Here is a 19716-nt window from a genome sequence, read left to right on the forward strand (position 1 = left end):
AAGGAGCTGGACAATGTCTGGACAGATCTGGGACCAGACTACATAATCTGGTAGAAATGGAAAAATAAATGTTCACTGTTTCTGTTTTGCTTCAACATGTGACATGGATATGTGTTCATGAAGTTGGGTATTGCCTTTGTTAATGGTATGAGATGCCTTATGAAATATTGATACACAGGAAATTAAATGAATCTGCAATTGATCGCCTCTTGGCTAAAATGGACCCTTGGTGGTAATATTTCAAGTGAACTATGAATAAATTGACATTCATTCAGGTTGCGTTTTCTTATTAAAGACTGCATAGACCATATTGGCTATAACCATTTGCCTATTTTATCTAGTTGCTACAATGACAATATCCTCGCTCTCTCGCGTGTGCAGGGGACTGTCACGTGGAGGGCAGGCTGGTCTACACATTTGGTGGAGAGCCTGTGGGCTCGTTCGTTCAGCCTCAGACGTCTAGTGCCCTCTATCGCCCACGCCATGTTCCTGGACGTTACCCATGACAACGATATGATCAATTCACAAACCTATCAATATAACGCCTTGTAACCCCTACTGCCTCTGATCTGGTGGAATCACTAAACACATACTGTATTTGTGTTGGAGTGTGCCCGTCTGTAAATTAAAAAATATAAAAAAATAAATGCTATCTTGTTTGCTTAATGTGAGGAATTTGATGTATAGCTTTTACTTTTACTCAAGTATACTGATTTTAGTATTTTTTTTCCACCACTACTTAAGTCCTTTTTTTTTTTTTTATCTTTCAAAAAGAGGTGGTGGTTCTGGAGGCTAGGACTGTGGAGTGGATCAGATCTCTGTGTCAAACCAGAAAGACAGGAACTGCATCAAGTCTGCCTAAGCACACAGAGATCAGAGAACACATCCAGGTAACATGAGAACAGCACCATAGAATTACAACTTTACATCCCAGCTAGGGTTACAGGTGTGTCTCTGTATATGCCTGGCATGTGATTGTACACAATGGGCTTGTACACAATGGGCAATTTAATTTAAGGCATGAGAACACTGGGATTACTGTGTGATAACTCAGGGCTATTCTTAGACCTGAGGTTTTGTGCTTGGGTCACTTCAGTCTAAACACATGTACATGAGTTATATTCCTTTTCTAAGGCACGGCTAGTACCATTTTTTTTTTGTTCTTCTACTGGAACTGTCCAGCTACATGACAGCAGGATTGTGAAGCAGGCTGACGTCACTGGTAAGGACCGCAGTGAATTTTAAACATATTACATTTGAACAGCTCACTCTGGTAGTGTGACTATTGTCTAGGTAAGTAAGAATACAATGTCCTATTGGTTCTCTCAGGTGCCCTACGTATCAAATGTCTCAGAGTAGGAGTGTCCCATGTGTCCATATAATATGATCTAAACTGGTCCTAAATCAGCACTTCTATTCTGAGACAAATGATACACATGGCCTGAAGGTTACAAGTCATGGCTCATCCTATATAACTATTGCTGTACACTCCTTTTCTATTAATTTACTGTCTATACACACCATACATACACTGAGTATACCAAACATATGTATATACTGTACCAGTCAAAAGTTTGGACACCTACTACATTGTAGAATAATATTGAAGACATCAAAACTACTAAATAATATTCAATCATGTAGTACCAAAAAGTGTTAAGCAAGTCAAAGTATATTTTATATTTGAGATTTTTCATAGTAGCTGCCCTTTGCCTTGACAGCTTTGCACACACTGCATTCTCTCAACCAGCTTCATGAGGTAGTCACCTGGAATGCATTTGTGGAATTTCTTTCCGATTGAGCCAATCAGTTGTGTTGTGACAAGGTAGTGGTGATATACAAAATATAGCCCTATTTGGTAAAAGACCAAGTCCATATTATGGCAAGATCAGCTCAAATAAGCAAAGAGAAACGACAGCCCGTTACTTTAACCTGTTAGGATAGGGGGCAATATTTTCACGGCTGGATAAAAAACGTACCCGATTTAATCTGGTTATTACTCCTGCCCAGAAACTAGAATATGCATATAATTATTTGATTTGGATATAAAACACCCTAAAGTTTCTAAAACTCTTTTGAATGGTGTCTGTGTGTTTAACAGAACTCATATGGCAGGCCAAAACCTGAGAAGATTCTATATGGGAAGTGCCCTGTCTGACCATTTCTTGGCCTTCTGTAGCATCTTTATCAAAAATAGAGGATCTCTGCTGTAACGTGACATTTTCTAAGGCTCCCATAGGCTCTCAGAAGGCGCCAGAACGGGGAATGATAACTCTGCAGTCCCTGGGCGAAAAACAGTAGGGCTTTTGGAAAGTGGTCGTTCTGAGAACAATGACACTGGTGCGCGCGTGCATGTGAAGACTCCATTTTTTGTTTTCAGTGTTTGAACGAAAACAAGGTCTCCCAGTTGGAATATTATCGCTATTTTACGAGAGAAATCACATCAAAATTTATTTTAAACAGCGTTTGACATGCTTCGAAGTACGGTACTGGAATATTTTGAAATTTGTCACGATACGCGCCGGCGCGTCACCCTTCGGATAGTGTCTTGAACGCAAGAACAAAACGCAGCTATTTGGATATAACTATGGATTATTTGGAACCAAAACAACATTGGGTGTTGAAGTAGAAGTCCTGGGAGTGCATTCTGACGAAGAACAGCAAAGGTAATCCAATTTTTCTTATAGTAAATCTGAGTTTGGTGGGTGTCAAAATAGCTAGCCATGATGGCCGGGCTATCTACTCAGAATATTGCAAAATGTGCTTTCACCGAAAAGCTATTTTAAAATCGGACACCGCGATTGCATAAAGGAGTTTTGTATCTATAATTCTTAAAATAATTGTTTTTTGTGAACGTTTATCGTGAGTAATTTAGTTCTGAACATCACATGCTAATGTAAAAAGCTGTTTTTTGATATAAGTATGAACTTGATTGAACAAAACATGCATGTATTGTATAACATAATGTCCTAGGAGTGTCATCTGATGAAGATCATCAAAGGTTAGTGCTGCATTTAGCTGTGGTTTTGGCTTTTGTGACATTATATGCTAGCTTGAAAAATGGGTGTGATTATTTCTGGCTGGGTACTCTCCTGACATAATCTAATGTTTTGCTTTCGTTGTAAAGCCTTTTTGAAATCGGACAATGTGGTTAGATAAAGGAGTCTTGTCTTTAAAATGGTGTAAAATAGTCATATGTTTGAAAAATTGAAGTTTTTGGATTTTTGAGGTGTTTGTAATTCGCGCCACGCTCTATCATTGGATATTGGTGAGGCGTTCCGCTAGCGGAACATCTAGATTTAAGACATGAAGGTCAGTCAATATGGAAAATGTCAATAACTTTGAAAGTTTCTTCAAAAACCATCAAGCGCTCTGATGAAACTGGCTCTCTTAAGGACCGCCACAGGAAAGGAAGACCCAGAGTTACCTCTGCTGCAGAAGATATGTTCAATAGAGTTACCAGCCTCAGAAATTGCAGCTCAAATAAATGCTTCAGAGTTCAAGTAACAGACATCTCAACATCAACTGTTCAGCGGACACTGCGTGAATCAGGCCTTCATGGTCAAATTGCTGCAAAGAAACAACTACTAAAGGACACCAATAAGAAACCAAGAAACATGAGCAATTGACATTAGTCTGGTGGGGAGTAGGTGAACGGATGATCTCACATGTGTAGTTCCCACTGAAGCATGGAAGAAGAGGTGTGATGGTGTAGGGGTGCTTTGCTGGTGACACTGTCAGTGATTTATTTGGAGTTCAAGGCACACTTAACCAGCATGGCTACCACAGAATTCTGAGTGATAGTTCAACTAAGCGCAAATCAAATTGTATTTGTCACATACACATGGTAAGCAGATGTTAATGCGAGTGTAGTGAAATGCTACGAAAACCAGGCCTGTCGTTTTGTTTTTCAACAAGACAATGACCCAACCTACCTCCAGGCTGTGTAAGGGCTATTTGACCAAGGAGGAGAGTGATGGAGTGCTGCATCAAATGACTTGGCCTCCGCAATCACCCGACCTCAACCCAGTTGAGATGGTTTGGGATGAGTTGGACCGCAGAGTGAAGGAAAAGCAGCCAACAAGTGCTCAGCATGTGGCAACTCCAAGACTGTTGGAAAAGCATTCCAGGTGAAGCTGGTTGAGAGAATGCCAAGATTGTGCAAAGCTGTCATCAAGGCAAAGGGTGGCTACTTTGAAGAATATAAAATCGAAAATATATTTTCATTCAACACTTTTTTGATTACTACATGATTCCATATGTGTTATTTCATAGTTTTGATGTCTTCACTTCACTGTGTCCAAACTTTTGACTGGTTCTGTATATATATTCCAGACACTGATATTACTCGTTCTGGTATTTCTTGATTTTTATTTATTTAAAAACTTTTGGGATTATGTTTGTATAAGCATTTTGCTGCACCTGTGATAACATCTGCAAATCTGTGTACGTGACCAATAAACTTTTATCTGATTTGAAGTACAATTTACAAACTGTAGTTTACAGATGTACTGATGGCCGTAGTCTGTAACCGATGTTGTCCTGGACCCCAAGTTCCAGGAGCAGGTGGGGGTTCTGAGGAGACGCCTCATTCACTTCTGTAATCACTACAAGACAGGTAGTGTGCCTGACACCAACTCACCAGCCATACTCACTACTCCCCGTGCAGTGCACTTACTCAACATTATTATTTTACTTGGTTGTTTTTGTGATGAATCTCAGCCCATACAATATCTGACCTATGCATTGCAGACATAGGGCCTATACATTCACATAAGTAACTACCATAAGACTTGGCTGTCTTCTACTGGTAAATGGTCATCTACCTCCTTACCAAGCAGTAGACTTTTAGAAACCTAACAAAACGAACCACCTCATCACACACAATCTCTGCATCTGTGTTGTATTGATTATGTACTGTATACACTTAGTGAATAAAACATTAACACCTGCTCTTTCCATGACACAGCTTTCACCAGGTCAGCCTATGATCCTTTATTGATGTCACTTGTTAAATCCACTTTAGTCAGTGTAGATCAAGGGGAGGGGATAGGTTAAAAATATATATTTTTAATCCTTGAGACAATTGAAACATGGATTGTGTTCAGTATGTGTACCATTCAGAGGGTGAATGGGCAGGACAAAAGATTTAAGTGCCTTTGAACGGGGTATGGTAGTAGGTGTCAGGCCCACTGGTTTGAGTGTGTCAAGAACTGCAACGCTGCTGGATTTTTCACGCTCAACAGTTTCCTGTGTATCAAGAATGGTACACCACCCAAAGGACATCCAGCCAACTTGACGCAATTGGAGTCAAAAAGGGCCAACATCCCTGTGGAATGCTTTTGACACCTTGTTGAGTTCATGTCCTGATGAATTGACACTGTTCTGAGGGCAAAAGGGTGCAACTCAATATTAGGAAAGTGTTCCTAATGTTTTGTACACTCAGTGTATTTAGACTGGAGGTAAGTGACTATAAACAAATACTGTTTTGCAGTTAAATGATATGTCTCGTGTTGTCCCTCCATGTGGGTAAGTGGTTCCAGGCTATGTTCACAAATCCCTTGTACATCACTCGTTACCTGGTGCCATGCTACTTTGGCTCCATCATTGTTGGGGCCTATACAACCATCAATCAAATGTAAACTGGGTTTAATAACAACTTGCTATTCCTATTCATAAATAAAATTGAAAAATCTGAATTTGTCAATGAGACAAGTCGTGACCAGAGTACAAAAATACTGCTGTTCTAAGTTAATGGGCAGTCCTTCAGTTTGTAATATTTGTGTGTTAAGGTTTATCCAGACTAGTTCCACCCTGGTAAAGCAGTTAGCTCTGGGCTCAGTACAGATGTGTTTTGTGGGCCTGCCCCCCTCGCACCCACGCTGCACAACGTGCCATACCGTCTCAACGATGTCACCAATGAGAAAGAGCAGTGATGTGTTTCACTGGCTTCAGGTAAGGCTTTAAATTCAATCAAGTTCAATTTAAATCCAATTCATTACAACTTTATTTCTGCCCTTCTGGGTATGGAAAATCCCCCTCTCTGTACTGTTACAGAGATATAGATACATCCACATAATGTTGCTCCCTTCCTTTATCTTTCAGTTACTAGTTGGCTGATATTAATGTTTGTCTTTCTGGTACGTTCAGGTTTCCCTCATTTTGCAGCTGGGATCTTCCATTGCTGGGGCCGGGACACCTTCATTGTGCTGCGAGGTCTGTTTCTGGTGACAGGAAGATCAGTTATGTCTCACACTCTCAGCTCTCACATATAAAGTTTCCATGTGCATGGAGAATAAAACTATCCATAAAAAGTAAGAAACTCCAGTGGACTTATGATTTTGGATGCTGCTAAACAATTGAATGGATCTCACATAAATGTTTGTCAATAGACCATCAGGTTTACACAGATGATTGCTTGAATTTATCTAATAGCTTATATCCGTCACTTTTTTCCACATGAACTTCATCCTGGCGTTCGCCAGCAGCCTGAGGTGTGACCTGAACCCCAACCTGCAGTGTCAGGGGACTTGACACTCGCTAAAACTGCTGTGAGGTAGTGTGGTGGTGGCTGCAGTGCATCCATGACTACTGCAACATGGTGCCTGACAGTGTCATCGCGCTCATGCTCCCTGTGTCCAGGATGTACCCCACAAACATGTCCGAGTCACAGCCTGCCGGAGCCTGGGTACACTCACACACTTTTAGACAGGACATTAGGAAATGTTTTATTAATGAATTTGACTTGTCTTTATTGACTGTACATATCAAAGTGGATTTGCAATGTCACCACTGCAGATCCAGCCCTTGTATGATGTCATCCATGAAGCGATGACGCATCACATGCAGGGGGTGGAGTTCAGGGAGAGGAACGCTGGATCACAGATAGACCCCAACATGACAGATGATGGCACACAGGGCAGTAGCTACATATGTGGACACCGAGGTCTGGATTAAAATTGAATAAAAAATATAGATTTTGGACTCAACTTACTGCTGAGAGTTAGAATGGTAGAATACACAAGGTGCAGTTTCGAAACTTGGTTGTGCATCAGCAGTTTCCCTCTGTTATATGTGACTCACTGGCAGTCACTCAATTAGCCCATGTCAGTTAACAGTTTTGGTCAAATAGTCTAGTTAGTCTAGCCAGCCATCTAAATTTGTAGTAATCATGGTCGAATTACCGACTGAGAACACTGGGCCCTGACCTCTAGGGGGTCCCTCATTCAGATATCATATTACATGGCATAGGTCATGTCAAAATATGTAGATTTGCTGGAAATTAGCTTTTAAAACTGCAAAAATGTCTCCCCACCACATGGCAAAATGTGTAGAATTTCAGGAAATTAGCTATAAAACAACAAAAAATGTTATGTAAAGCAAACGTATGGGTGTACCTTTTGTTAATAAAATACTTTTGTTGCTAACAGATCCCTCTGTGCGTATTCAATTTGAGTTTTTAATCCCAGTACTGAGTTAATGAGTAGCGGCTAATTATTTTCCAATAATTTCGTTCTGAACAGAACTATTTTTTTCATACCGTACCACTGTTCCGACCAGCAAAAAAAAGTTCTGAACCGATTCAACCTCTAGTTGAACATACTGGCCTAGTTAAATAAAGGTACTTTTTTTTTTTTACAAAACTTGGTTTATATTGTTCCTTTCTGTTCCTTTATTAACCTGTGAAATCAAGTTTTTTTTTACATTTAGCTCATTAAATTACTTCACCAATCAGTGCCAATAGAGCAGGCATGCTAGTTATTTACATACGTGATGGACAGGCAAGTGTAGCCTACGCAAGATACAACTGAAATTTTACAGGTGGAGAGAGAGGGTTGAGGAGGAGGCTTGAAGCGCTGGGCATCTTGTTATGACATGCATTATCTAGGTCTACAGTATTATAACTAGGAGGAGCGGCTTCTATGGAGGAACTTTGAATGTCCTTTGAGCTAGCTAGCTAAAAAACTTGTGTGTAAAGAGCTGCACCAGAATTGAAAAACACATCTTAAGATTTTGTAGTTAATAAATCCAACGTGAAAGGTGATAACTAGGCCTATAATCCTTAACTAGCATTGAAAAAAGTTAATCCATTCTTCTCTCGCTAATTAAAATCTCTCCTATCTTCTGAATCAAACTTGTAACGTCAGTACAGTGGCCTATGGTAACGTCAGTACAGTGGCCTATGGTAACGTCAGTACAGTGGCCTATGGTAACGTCAGTACAGTGGCCTATGGTAACGTCAGTACAGTGGCCTATGGTAACGTCAGTACAGTGGCCTATGCATCGGAGAGGGGAGGGGCAGGTAGCCTAAACACGCACACACTGGCAAAGATTTTCAGCTTGCGGGCAGATACCGGAATACATTTCTGAGTGACAGAGTGAGGCCTTTGCAGAGGCACTTCGTTGCTTTTTAATGGGACTAGGAAAAAAATGCTTGAAACCTAAAAAAACGTTATTAACCGCTTCCCATGTTTTAAAATAATGGTTATTTTCCGGAAGCGTATGAACCACTTTCGTTTCCGTTTCTGTTCATTGAAAACGTTTGTTATTTTATGGTTTTCGGTTCTGTTCCCTGAACCGGTTCCAACCCCTGATTGTATAACTAATAGGCTACGTGTTTTTAGATCGAACAAGGTGAATGACGCTACAGCAACCAATGTGATAATGGTTGGGCTAATTTCTGCTTGTTTTTTTTCTGTTCTCCAAATAGCATTTTAGAGTTTTTCAATTGTGTAGATTTGCTGTAAATGAGCTTCAAGTTTCTTAAAATTCTTAAACACAAACACGTTTTGTTCTTCTATCCTCGTGTGGACCTAAAATGTATTTCCATTCAAAATCCTATTTTCCTTTAACCCGTAACCCTAGACCAAACCCTAACTCCTAAACCTAACAACTAACCGATTACCCTAACTCGAATTCCATAGTTCTAACCCTAACCCCTAAACTCAGAATAGCCTTTGAGCTCATGGGGACGTAGGAAAGGATTTTCCTTGTTTTAGAACGAAGAAGTATTCAGACCCTTTGATTTTTTTCCTCACACATTTTGTTATGTTACAGCCTTATTCTAAAATGGATTAAAACATAATAATCCTCAGTAATCTACACACAATGCCCCATAATGACAAGGTGAAAACAGGTTTTTCAACTTTTGGCAAATGTATTCAAAATAAAAAACAGATACCTTATTTACATCATTATTTAGACCCTTTGCTATGAGAGTCGAAATTGAGCTCAGGTACTTACTGTTTCCATTGATCATCTTTGAGATGTTTCTACAACTTGATTGGAGTCCGCCTGTGGTACATTCAATTGATTGTACATGATTTGGAAAGGCACACACTTGTCTATATAATGTCCCACTGTTGACAGTGCATGTCAGAGCAAAAACCAAGCCATGAGGTCGATGGAATTGTCCGTAGAGCTCAGAGACAGGATTGTGTCGAGGCACAGATCTGGAGAAGGGTACAAAAAATGTCTGTGGCATTGAAGGTCCGCAAGAACACAATAGCCTCCTTCATTCTTAAATGGAAGAAGTTTGAAACCACCAAGACTCTTCCTAGAGCTGGCCGCTCAGCCAAACTGAGCAATCGGGGGAGAAGGGCCTTGGTCAGGGAGGTGACCAATGTCATGTCTTTGGCATCATTAAAACTGAAGACCTATTTATCAAATAACTCTATCTATTATTACGCAATTAAACTGATTAATCATGTAACTGTAATTAACTAGGAAGTCGGGGCACCAAGGAAAATATTCAGATTAAAGTTATAATTTTCCTAATATAACTTTCAGATATTTTAATATCTGATCAATTAGTCTTCGAATTAATGAATTATTATTTACCTCACGTTAGTCTCATTCCAAACATCATAAATTGTTGGTTATCTGCACGAACCCAGTCTTCACTATGAGTCATCCATACAACAATTGTCTTAAAATCATTTATTTATTAACTAAGTAATTCACAGAAATGCATAACAAACAAACAATGGTTACAAAGAAATGATAGGGGAATGTGCCCTAGTGGGCTAAACCGGCATGGCGGCTTGTTAGACAAAAGGGGAGTGGGGGGTCAACTGAGGAGACACTACAGAGTTGAATATTATAACAATTGAAATGCTAATCCTTTGCACATGAACGCTCACTCATTCGGGAACAATTGCAATCAATATATATATTTACGCTCGGTGTGTCATCGGGATCTCTGTTGAAAAGTTTGTTTCTGTTGGAGAGTCAGTCCGCCCTATCTCTCGCTCTCTCTCTGTTGTGGTTAGAATGGATAGTTCAGAGTAACATTCATTCATGTCGTTATAGAATAGCTGTTTCGGCGGTTGTCGGTCTTCGCGTTCAATGATACCGAATTCCTAGCTGCAGACTAGTAATTAATATCAAAGACTTGTTCTTATTCTGTCGGTATCGATAGTCTAAGAGTTTAACCACGTGGTATGGTTAAAAGTTCAGCAAGAGAAATGCATGGTCTGCAACCTTTAGCCATCTCGTAATTGAGGTAAGCTTGGTCTCCTCTCAAACCTTGGCCTTCTCGTTATCGAGGTAAGCTGGTCTCCTCTCAAGCCGTGGCCCTCTCGTTATCGAGGTAAGCTGGTCTGGTGGTAGAAAACCTAGGTGGGGGTTTTATTCGGAACATCAAAAAGGCTGTCTCATGACACCAGGTCCTGTCTGTGCCCCTGGGGGTGTGCCAAGGACTTGGTGAAACTTTAAACAGAAATACAATTCTCTCACATTAACATCATTACATAGCATCCCATCATCTCACAAATAGCTTCATCCTTATTCATTCATTTTATACAACCATTAGATGTAAGTCTCATACCTGAGACTCTTCTATAAACATGGTTATGTGGCGGTATTGTCTCTCATGAGTTTCACAAAATTGTACCAAATGGACCAGTTCATAGCTGGATTCTTCACCGATCTTTTATACCTTCTCCAGAACATAAATGTTGTTCGGTTCTCCAGTTCTGTGAGGTTGAAGAAATCCCTTTGTCCTCTCTATGAAAACTCACTCTCTCTCTATACTGTGGCCATGAGGAGAGGATCTCCTCATAGGAATTTACGACCTCTTCTGACAGAGCCTGGTGTCAGGAGTATAGAGGTAGGGGGATGGTGCATAGAAAAGGGCTGGTGCAGAGGGAGGGGGGGTATAGTGCTCGATGTACCCAAAGAGGGCAACGTCATGACACCAAGAACTCGATAGTCACTCTGACAGAGTTCCTCTGTGGAGATGGGAGAACCTTCCAGAAGGACAAGCATCTCTGCAACACTCCACCAATCAGGCCTTTATGGTAGAGTGGCCAGACGGAAGCCACTCCTCAGTAAAAAGGTACATGACAGCCCACTTGGAGTTTGCCAAAAGCAACCTAAAGACTCTAAGACCATGAGAAACAAGATTCCTTGGTCTGATGAAACCAAGATTCAACTCTTTGGCCTGAATGCCAAGAGTCACTTCCAGAGAGAACCTGGCTCCATCCCTACGGCAAAGCATGGTTGTGGCAGCATCATGCTGTGGGGATGTTTTTCAGTGGCAGGGAAAGATGAACACAGCAAAGTACAGTGATCCTTGATGAAATCCTGCTCCAGAGCGCTCAGGACCTCAGACTGAGGCAATGGTTCACCTTCCAACAGGACAACGACCCTCTCAGCCAAGACAACACAGGAGTGGCTTAGGGACAAGTCTCTGAATGTCCTTGAGTGGCCCAGCCAGAGCCCGGACTTGAACCCGATTGAACCTCTCTGTAGAGACCTGAAAATAGCTGTGTAGCAACGCTCCCCATCCAACCTGACAGAGCTTGCTGCTTTGTTATTATGGGTTATTGTGTTTAGATTGATGAGAGAAACTATTTAATCAATTTTAGATTAAGGCTGTAACGTAACAAAATATGGAAAAAGTCAAGGGGTCTGAATACTTTCCAAAGTATTTTTTATTAACTTAAGAGTATGTTTCATTTACATGGCTTGGTTGTCTTTCCCCTCCAGGGTTTAATGTTGAGGCCAAGGCGAATGATGACTCTGGGTTTGTCTATTGAGGAAATTGTTTTAACTGTGGGGCGTGGATGGACAAGATGGGAGAGAGTGACACAGCTCATAACAAAGGAATCTCAGCTACACTTAGGTACAGTTTTTTTGCCCTTTGCTCAAGACAAGACAAGATATGATAAAATAGGATGTACTTTACTGTCCATTAACCCTAATTGCACTAACGGGTCTAAAATGTAAAAAAAAATGTATCCTTATGAAATGTTGGGACTTTGTCAAGCAACTAGTTACAGACATAAAAACACAATTTACGATGTTTCCGTGTTAATATGGCGGAATTAAAAATTCTCGCTTTTGTATACCAGTGGTGCTTTTCTTACTAGTGACCCACTTTCCCTAACTCTCAAAAATGTTGATGAGTTATGGCAATTGGTATACTACTTCGCAGAAATGTCAGAGGTTGAATTGACTATTTAAACATGATACAGTACCTCACTGCAATTGTAAAAAATAAAAATGGTGTGTATGTTTTCCGATCGATAAGTTAGACATATCTGTTTTGTTCTTGGTCGTAATATCTCTTTGCCCTATGAAGAGTGGAACAGGAGGATCCGGCAGAACTTTGAGATGTTCTATCCCACTGGGCACACACTGTTTGAATCAACGTCCTTTCAATGAAATTACGTTGAACCAACGTGGAATTAGACATTGAATCAACGTCTGTGCCCGGTGCGATGTGTCTCACAACCTTCAGGACCCCAATGAGAAACATCCAGACCTGGTGCACAAGACAGGCATCTACAAGGACAGCCATGTTCCTGGTGTGACTAGCAGCTAAGGCCTAACTTTGTTATCGCCATTGTGGTGGTAACCACTGTTCCTTTTTACTGCCTCATTAGCTTTGTAGCTAACGTTCTAGTGTCCTGTCCAAGGGAAATAATTGTACATCAAACTGCCTCATGCTAAAGAAACACGAAGATAGGCCCCTACCCTATGGGTCACTCTGGCTCTGATAAGGCTTACTTAGCTACGTCATTAGTGTTGTAAAGGCAAGTCAGTACTCTGGATAACCCTAACACTATCAATGTGGGTGAAGAAAAGGTTATCACACATTTCTGTCCTTAATAGCCCTGCTGCTGTAAGACAGGTCTGTCTCTGGCTAACCCTAACCCTCTCAGTGTTGGTGTACTAAGGTTACTAATGTATTTGTGCTGAACATTATGTGAGTCTTTCAAACAAATGTACTGTCCAGTATTCCCCGGGCTGCATTAGTGTCTCTATAAAGGGTTTTTTTCTGAATAAGAGGTCACCATTTGTCGCAAAATCAGACCCTGCATTTGTCAGCACAGGCTTTAGAAATTGGAAGAAGGCTATTGAGAAGTTTTCAGCTCATGCTAAAAGTCACTCCCATTGCCATTCAGTTACAGTGAATGCACGGGAATCACAATTCTTAAAAATTAACCAGAAACAACAATTTCACAGCTATATGTCGTGTCTTTGGGGGTACCATTAAACGGAAGATATGTTTATCAATTAGCTCCCTATAATTATTATCACGCGATTAAACTGATTAATCGTTTAATTGTAATTAACTAGGAGATCGGGGCACCAAGGAGAATATTCAGATTACAAAGCTATAATTTTCCTAATATAACTTTCCTGTACTATAATATTATATTCTGTTATAGTATAGGGCGATTATCTTCTAGTTTCAATGGTTTATTTACCTCTAGTCCAGTCTCATCCCAAACGTCGTAAATTGTTGTATCTGCACGAACCCAGTCTTTACTAAAATCAATTGTCTTAAAATCATTTATTTACTACACTAAGTAATTAACAGAAAAACATACAAACAGTAATTATCGTCACAAAGGATTGGTATCGGAATGTGCCCTTGTGGGCTAAACAGGCAGGTCGGCCTGTTGAACAATGGATCATAAACGGTCAGGCTCAGAAGTTACAGAGTTCATTAATATTAACAATTGACAATTGAAGGCTCACTCATTCGGGAACAATTGCAATCAATATATATTTACGCTCAGTGTGTCGTCGTTCTTTGTTGGAGAGTTCGGTTCTGTTGGGAAGTTTTGTCCGCGTTCTCTCTCTATCTCGGTTAGAATGGATCTTTCAGAGCGACATTCATTAATGTCGTCATCGAATGGTTGTTTCGTTGGTCTTCGCGTTCAATGATATAATTTACTTAGCTGCAGACTAATAATTAATATCAAAGACTTGTTCTTATTCTGTCAGTATCGATAGTCTAAAAGTTAACCCATGTGGTATGGTTCACTTTCAGTAGAGGAATTGGAAGGTAAAACCTATTAGCCAACGGAGTGTAGGCCTGGTCTGAGGAAATGTAAATCGGGGGGTGTTTTATAGTGCCCATAGAACAGCTTGTCAAATTACGCCTGGTCCTGTATGGGTCCCTGGGGGCGTGCCTATGACTGAGTTAGAATTGTATTTCTGTAACCAAATCTATCCCATTACATCAGTACAATAGCATCTCAATGTCTTACAAAAGCTTTATCCTTATTAATACATTCCATACACCCATATGATGCACGTCTTAAGCTGAGTCTATTATATAAACAGTTTTATGGTAATATGGCTATATTGTCTCTTCTGAGTATCACAAAATTGTACCAAGCGGATCAGTTCGTAGCTGGATTCTTCACCAATCTTCCATACCTTCTCCAGAACACAAAATGTCACTTGGCTCTCCAATTCTATGAGTTGGAAGAATTTCCTTTGTCTCTCTATGGGCCATGTGGCCAAAGACTCTCCTGGAATTTTAGAGTTTTTACGACCCTTTACACACAGGGTCGATTGGGGGGGGGTAGGTTGGGTGGTGGTGCAACAGGGAGGGGGTCAACTGTCCTCCCTGTACCAAAAGAGGCCAACGTCATGACATATATTTAAAAAATCCACCAGAACCCATTGACCCTGACCCCCCCCCCCTTATTCAACACAAAGTTACGCCCTTGCATCAACATCACACCAAACATACACAGAACATGGTTGCCATGTATCATGGCGCCAGAGAAGATGCGTGAAGAGAAGACGGCGAAAAAGAGGACGGAGGTCGGGCTGCCTTCTGAGAATTCATACGAATAAACACCCACTGCCTTCCGTTCTACTAGCTAACATGCAATCATTGGAAAATAAAATCAAAGATCTACAAGGAAGATTAAACTATCAACGGGACATTAAAAATTGTAATATCTTAGGCTTCACAGAGTCATGGCTGAACGACGACATTATCAACATACAGCTGGCTGGTTATACGCTGTATCGGCAGAATAGAACAGCGGCGTCTGGTAAGACAAGGGGGGTGGACTATGTATATTTGTAAACAACAGCTGGTGCACAATATCTAAGGAAGTCTCAAGGTTTTGCTTGCCTGAGGTGTAGAGTATGTCATGATAAGCTGTAGACAACACTACCTAGAGTATTCATCTGTATTTTTCGCAGCTGTCTACATACCACCACAGACTGAATATGGCACTAAGACCGCACTCAATGAGCTGTATTCTGCCATAAGCAAACAGGAAAAAGCTCATCCAGAGGCGCCACTCCTAGTGTCCGGAGACTTTAATGCAGGGAAACTTAAATCTGTTTTACCAAATTTCTATCAGCATGTTAAATGTGCAACTAGAGGGAAAGAAACTCTAGACCACCTTACTCCACACATAGAGACGCGTACAAAGCTCTCCCTTCCCCTACAGTTGGCAAATCTGACCATAATTCTATCCTCCTGATTCCTGCTTATAAGCTAAAATTAAAGCAGGAAGCTCCAGTGACTTGGTCAATGAAAAAGTGATCAGATGAAGCTGATGCTAAACTACAGGACTGTTTTGCTAGGACAGACTGGAATATGTTTTGGGATTTTTCCGATAACATTGAGGAGTACACCACATCAGTCATTGGATTCATCGATAAGTGCAATACTGAAGGAAACTGCAATCCACATGAGCGAAACTGGGATCCAAATAACCGTATAACCAGTTAGCCTAGCAATTTTTTATTGTTTTCACACTAAATGCAAATGCTAAACAGTTTTTTTTAACAGTAGATGTAACTCTTATCACAAGACAGTTTTTGCAAAACAGTGGAACAACGCTCTACATGAGACACAAATAGCAATTGTCCAAAGCATGTCAAAAAGAAGATAATATTCACGGTCAATAACAATTTACTACCATAATTGTTTATCCTTATCACCAACATGTAAACACCATTTGCATAATTGTTAACCTCATAATCAGTGAATGAATACATATTAAATAGTGTACTGGTGAGTACTTTGGTTTTCCATGGGTAATACATTAGATCACATTGCTATTTTTATTATTACTAGTTGTATTTTATTGGTTGACAATATGACATATTGGCCTACGTCTTGTTTTATAATTTGTTTATTTAACCTTTATTTAACTAGGCAAGTCAGTTAAGAACAAATTCTTACTTACAATGAAGACCTACCACATGCCAAAGCTTAACCCGGACGAGGCTGGGCCAATTGTGCGCCACCCAATGAGACTCTCAATCACGGCTGGTTGTGATACAGCCTGGAATCAAACTAGGGTCTGTTGTGACGCCTCTTGCACTGAGATGCAGTGCCTTAGACCGCTGTGCCACTCGGGAGCCCAAGTTGCATTGGGCAGAATATCAGATCTCATAACGATTGGAGTGTTTAACATTACCAGTGTATCACCAATACTCAGATTATCATTATTTAGAGACCCCCCCAATGTTGGACTTTTATTGCCTTTAGGGGAGCTCATGTCTCATTCAGGAGAGGTGAGCCCCCCCCCCGGCTTCCCTGTAATTCGCACCCTGATTTGGGGTAACATTACAAAAACGTTCTCTCTCCATAGAATTGTTAGCTGGGATGTCTGTACCTTGTCTCTCTCTGTGTTCTCCAGGCTCCAGAGCTGTTCACAGTGGAGAGAGCCTAGGAAGACACTAGGGATGGCAGATCAGAAGCTACTCGGTCCCCTGGGATTGAAGACGTTGGATCCAGAGTGAGTGACTGTGTCTGAAATAGCATCCTATTACATACAGTTGAAGTCGGAGGTGTACATACACTTAGGATGGAGTCATTAAAACTCGTTTTTCAACCACTCCATAAATTTCTTGTTAACAAACTATAGTTTTTGCAAGTCAGTTAGGACATCTACTTTGTGCATGACTCAAGTAATTTCAACAACTGTTTACAGATTATTTCACCTATAATTCACTGTATCACAATTCCAGTGGGTCAGAAGTTTACATACACTAAGTTGACTGTGCCTTTAAACAGCTTGGAAAATTCCAGAAAATGATGTCATGGCCTTAGAAGCTTCTGATAGGCTAATTGATATCATTTGAGTCAATTGGCGGTGTACCTGTGGATGCATTTCAAGGCCTAACTTCAAACTCAGTGACTCTTTGCTTGACACCATGGGAAAATCAAAAGAAATAAGCCAAGACCTCAGAAAAAATTGTAGACCTCCACAAGTCTGGTTCATCCTTGGGAGCAATTTCCAAACGCCTGAAGGTACCACGTTCATCTGTACAAACAATAGTACGCAAGTATAAACACCATGGGACCACGCAGCCGTCATACCGCTCAGGAAGGAGACTTGTTCTGTCTCCTAGAGATGAACGTACTTTGGTGCGAAAAGTTCAAATCAATCCCAGAACAACAGCAAAGGACCTAGTGAAGATGCTGGAGGTAACAGGTACAAAAGTATCTATATCCACAGTAAAACGAGTCCTATATCGACATAACCTGAAAGGCCGCTCAGCAAGGAAGAAGCCACTGCTCCAAAACCGCCATAAAAAAGCCAGAATACGGTTTGCACATGGAGTCAAATATCATACTTTTTGGAGACATTTCCTCTGGTCTGATGAAACAAAAATAGAACTTCCATAATGACCATCATTATGTTTGGAGGAAAAAGGGGGAGGCTTACATGCTGGTAGTGGCATTGCCTAATGTGTTGTTTTTCATCGCCCATTTAGCTGTGTGGAAACAAAGGACACGAACATCGTCTTAGTCACACACACAACATGTCTTAACCCCACACACACTACTGAGAAGAGGGAAGAACATGGGAAAAAGACAGTCTGACATACAGGACGCCTCACAGGCCTTATAAACAACATCACACACATTCCTGAGTGAACAACAGCTGCCCAAACATGCCTCCCCACACATCTAACCAGTCTTTAAAATAAAGAAATAAAACACGCTTGCAAACATCTGCATCTCTCGTTCAACATCAATCAACACTGAGTGAACAAAATCCACAACCACGCCCAGACACACATCGGAAAACCTAACCTACTTGACGTACATATACAGTACCAGTCAAAAGTTTGGACACACATACTCAAAGGGTTTTTCTTTGTTTGTTCTATTTTCTACATTGTAGAATAATAGTGAAGACATCAAAACTATGAAATAACACATATGGAATCATGTAATAACCAAAAAAGTGTTAAACAAATCAAAATATATTTTAGATTTTAGATTCTTCAAAGTAGCCACCCTTTGCCTTGATGACAACTTTGCACACTCTTGGCATTCTCTCAACCAGCTTCACCTGGAATGCTTTTCCAACAGTCTTGAAGAAGTTCCCACAAGCTGAGCACTTCATGGCTGCTTTTCCTTCACTCTGCGGTCCAACTCATCCCAAACCATTTCATTTGGGTTGAGGTCGGTTGATTGTGGAAGCCAGGTCTGGTTAAGCTGGTTAAGTGTGCCTTGAACTCTAAATAAATCACAAACAGTGTCACCAGTAAAGCACCATCACAGCTCCTCCTCCATGCTTCACGGTGGTAACTACACATGCGGAGATCATCCGTTCACCTATTGTACTCTGCGTCTCACAAAGGCGGTTGGAACAAACACGGCAGTTCGAACCAAAGATCTCAAAATAGGACTCATCAGACCAAAGGACAGATTTCCACCGGTCTAATGTCCATTGCTCGTGTTTCCTGGCCCAAGCACGTCTCTTCTTCCTATTGGTGTCCTTTGGTAATGGTTTCTTTGCAGCAATTTGACCATGAAGGCCTGATTCACGCAGTCTCCTCTGAACAGTTGATGTTGAGATGTCTGTTACTTGAACTCAGTAAAGCATTTATTTGGGCTGCAATTTCTGAGGCTGGTAACGCTAATGAACTTATCCTCTGCAGCAGAGGTAACTCTGGGTCACCCTTTCCTGTGACGGTCCTCATGAGACCCAGTTTCATCATAGCGCTTGATGGTTTTTGCATCTGCAAATGAAGAAACTTTCAAAGTTCTTGACATTTTCCGGATTGACTGACCTTCATGTCTTAAAGGAATGATGGACTGTCATTTCTCTTTGCTTATTTGAGCTGTTCTTGCCATAATACGGACTTAGTCTTTTACCAAATAGGGCTATCTTCTGTATACCACCCCTACCTTGTCACAACACGATGATTGGATCAAACACATTAAGAAGGAAAGAAATTCCACAAGTTAACTTTTAAGAAGGCACACCTGATCAAATTTTGACATAAGCTGGCCCCCATTTACTAAGGTCATCCTCTTTGGTACGTTTGGTGGTACTTTTTATTCAAGCATAATGTGCATAATATATACAGTGCATTCAGAAAGTATTCAGACCCCTTGACATTTTCCAAATGTGTTTTTTTCCCCCTCATCAATCTACACACAATACCTCAATGACAAATTAAAAACAGTTTTTATTACAA

The 19716-nt window shown here is 40.7% G+C and overlaps 1 pseudogene; it reads left to right on the top strand.

Annotated features, from left to right (window-relative positions):
- Positions 1-6459: 6459 nt before the first annotated feature.
- On the top strand, positions 6460-17019 carry LOC106576342 (glycogen debranching enzyme-like; annotated as a pseudogene).
- Positions 17020-19716: the final 2697 nt, after the last annotated feature.

The sequence above is a fragment of the Salmo salar genome, chromosome ssa17, assembly GCF_905237065.1.
Source record: "Salmo salar chromosome ssa17, Ssal_v3.1, whole genome shotgun sequence".
Lineage (NCBI taxonomy): Eukaryota > Metazoa > Chordata > Actinopteri > Salmoniformes > Salmonidae > Salmo > Salmo salar.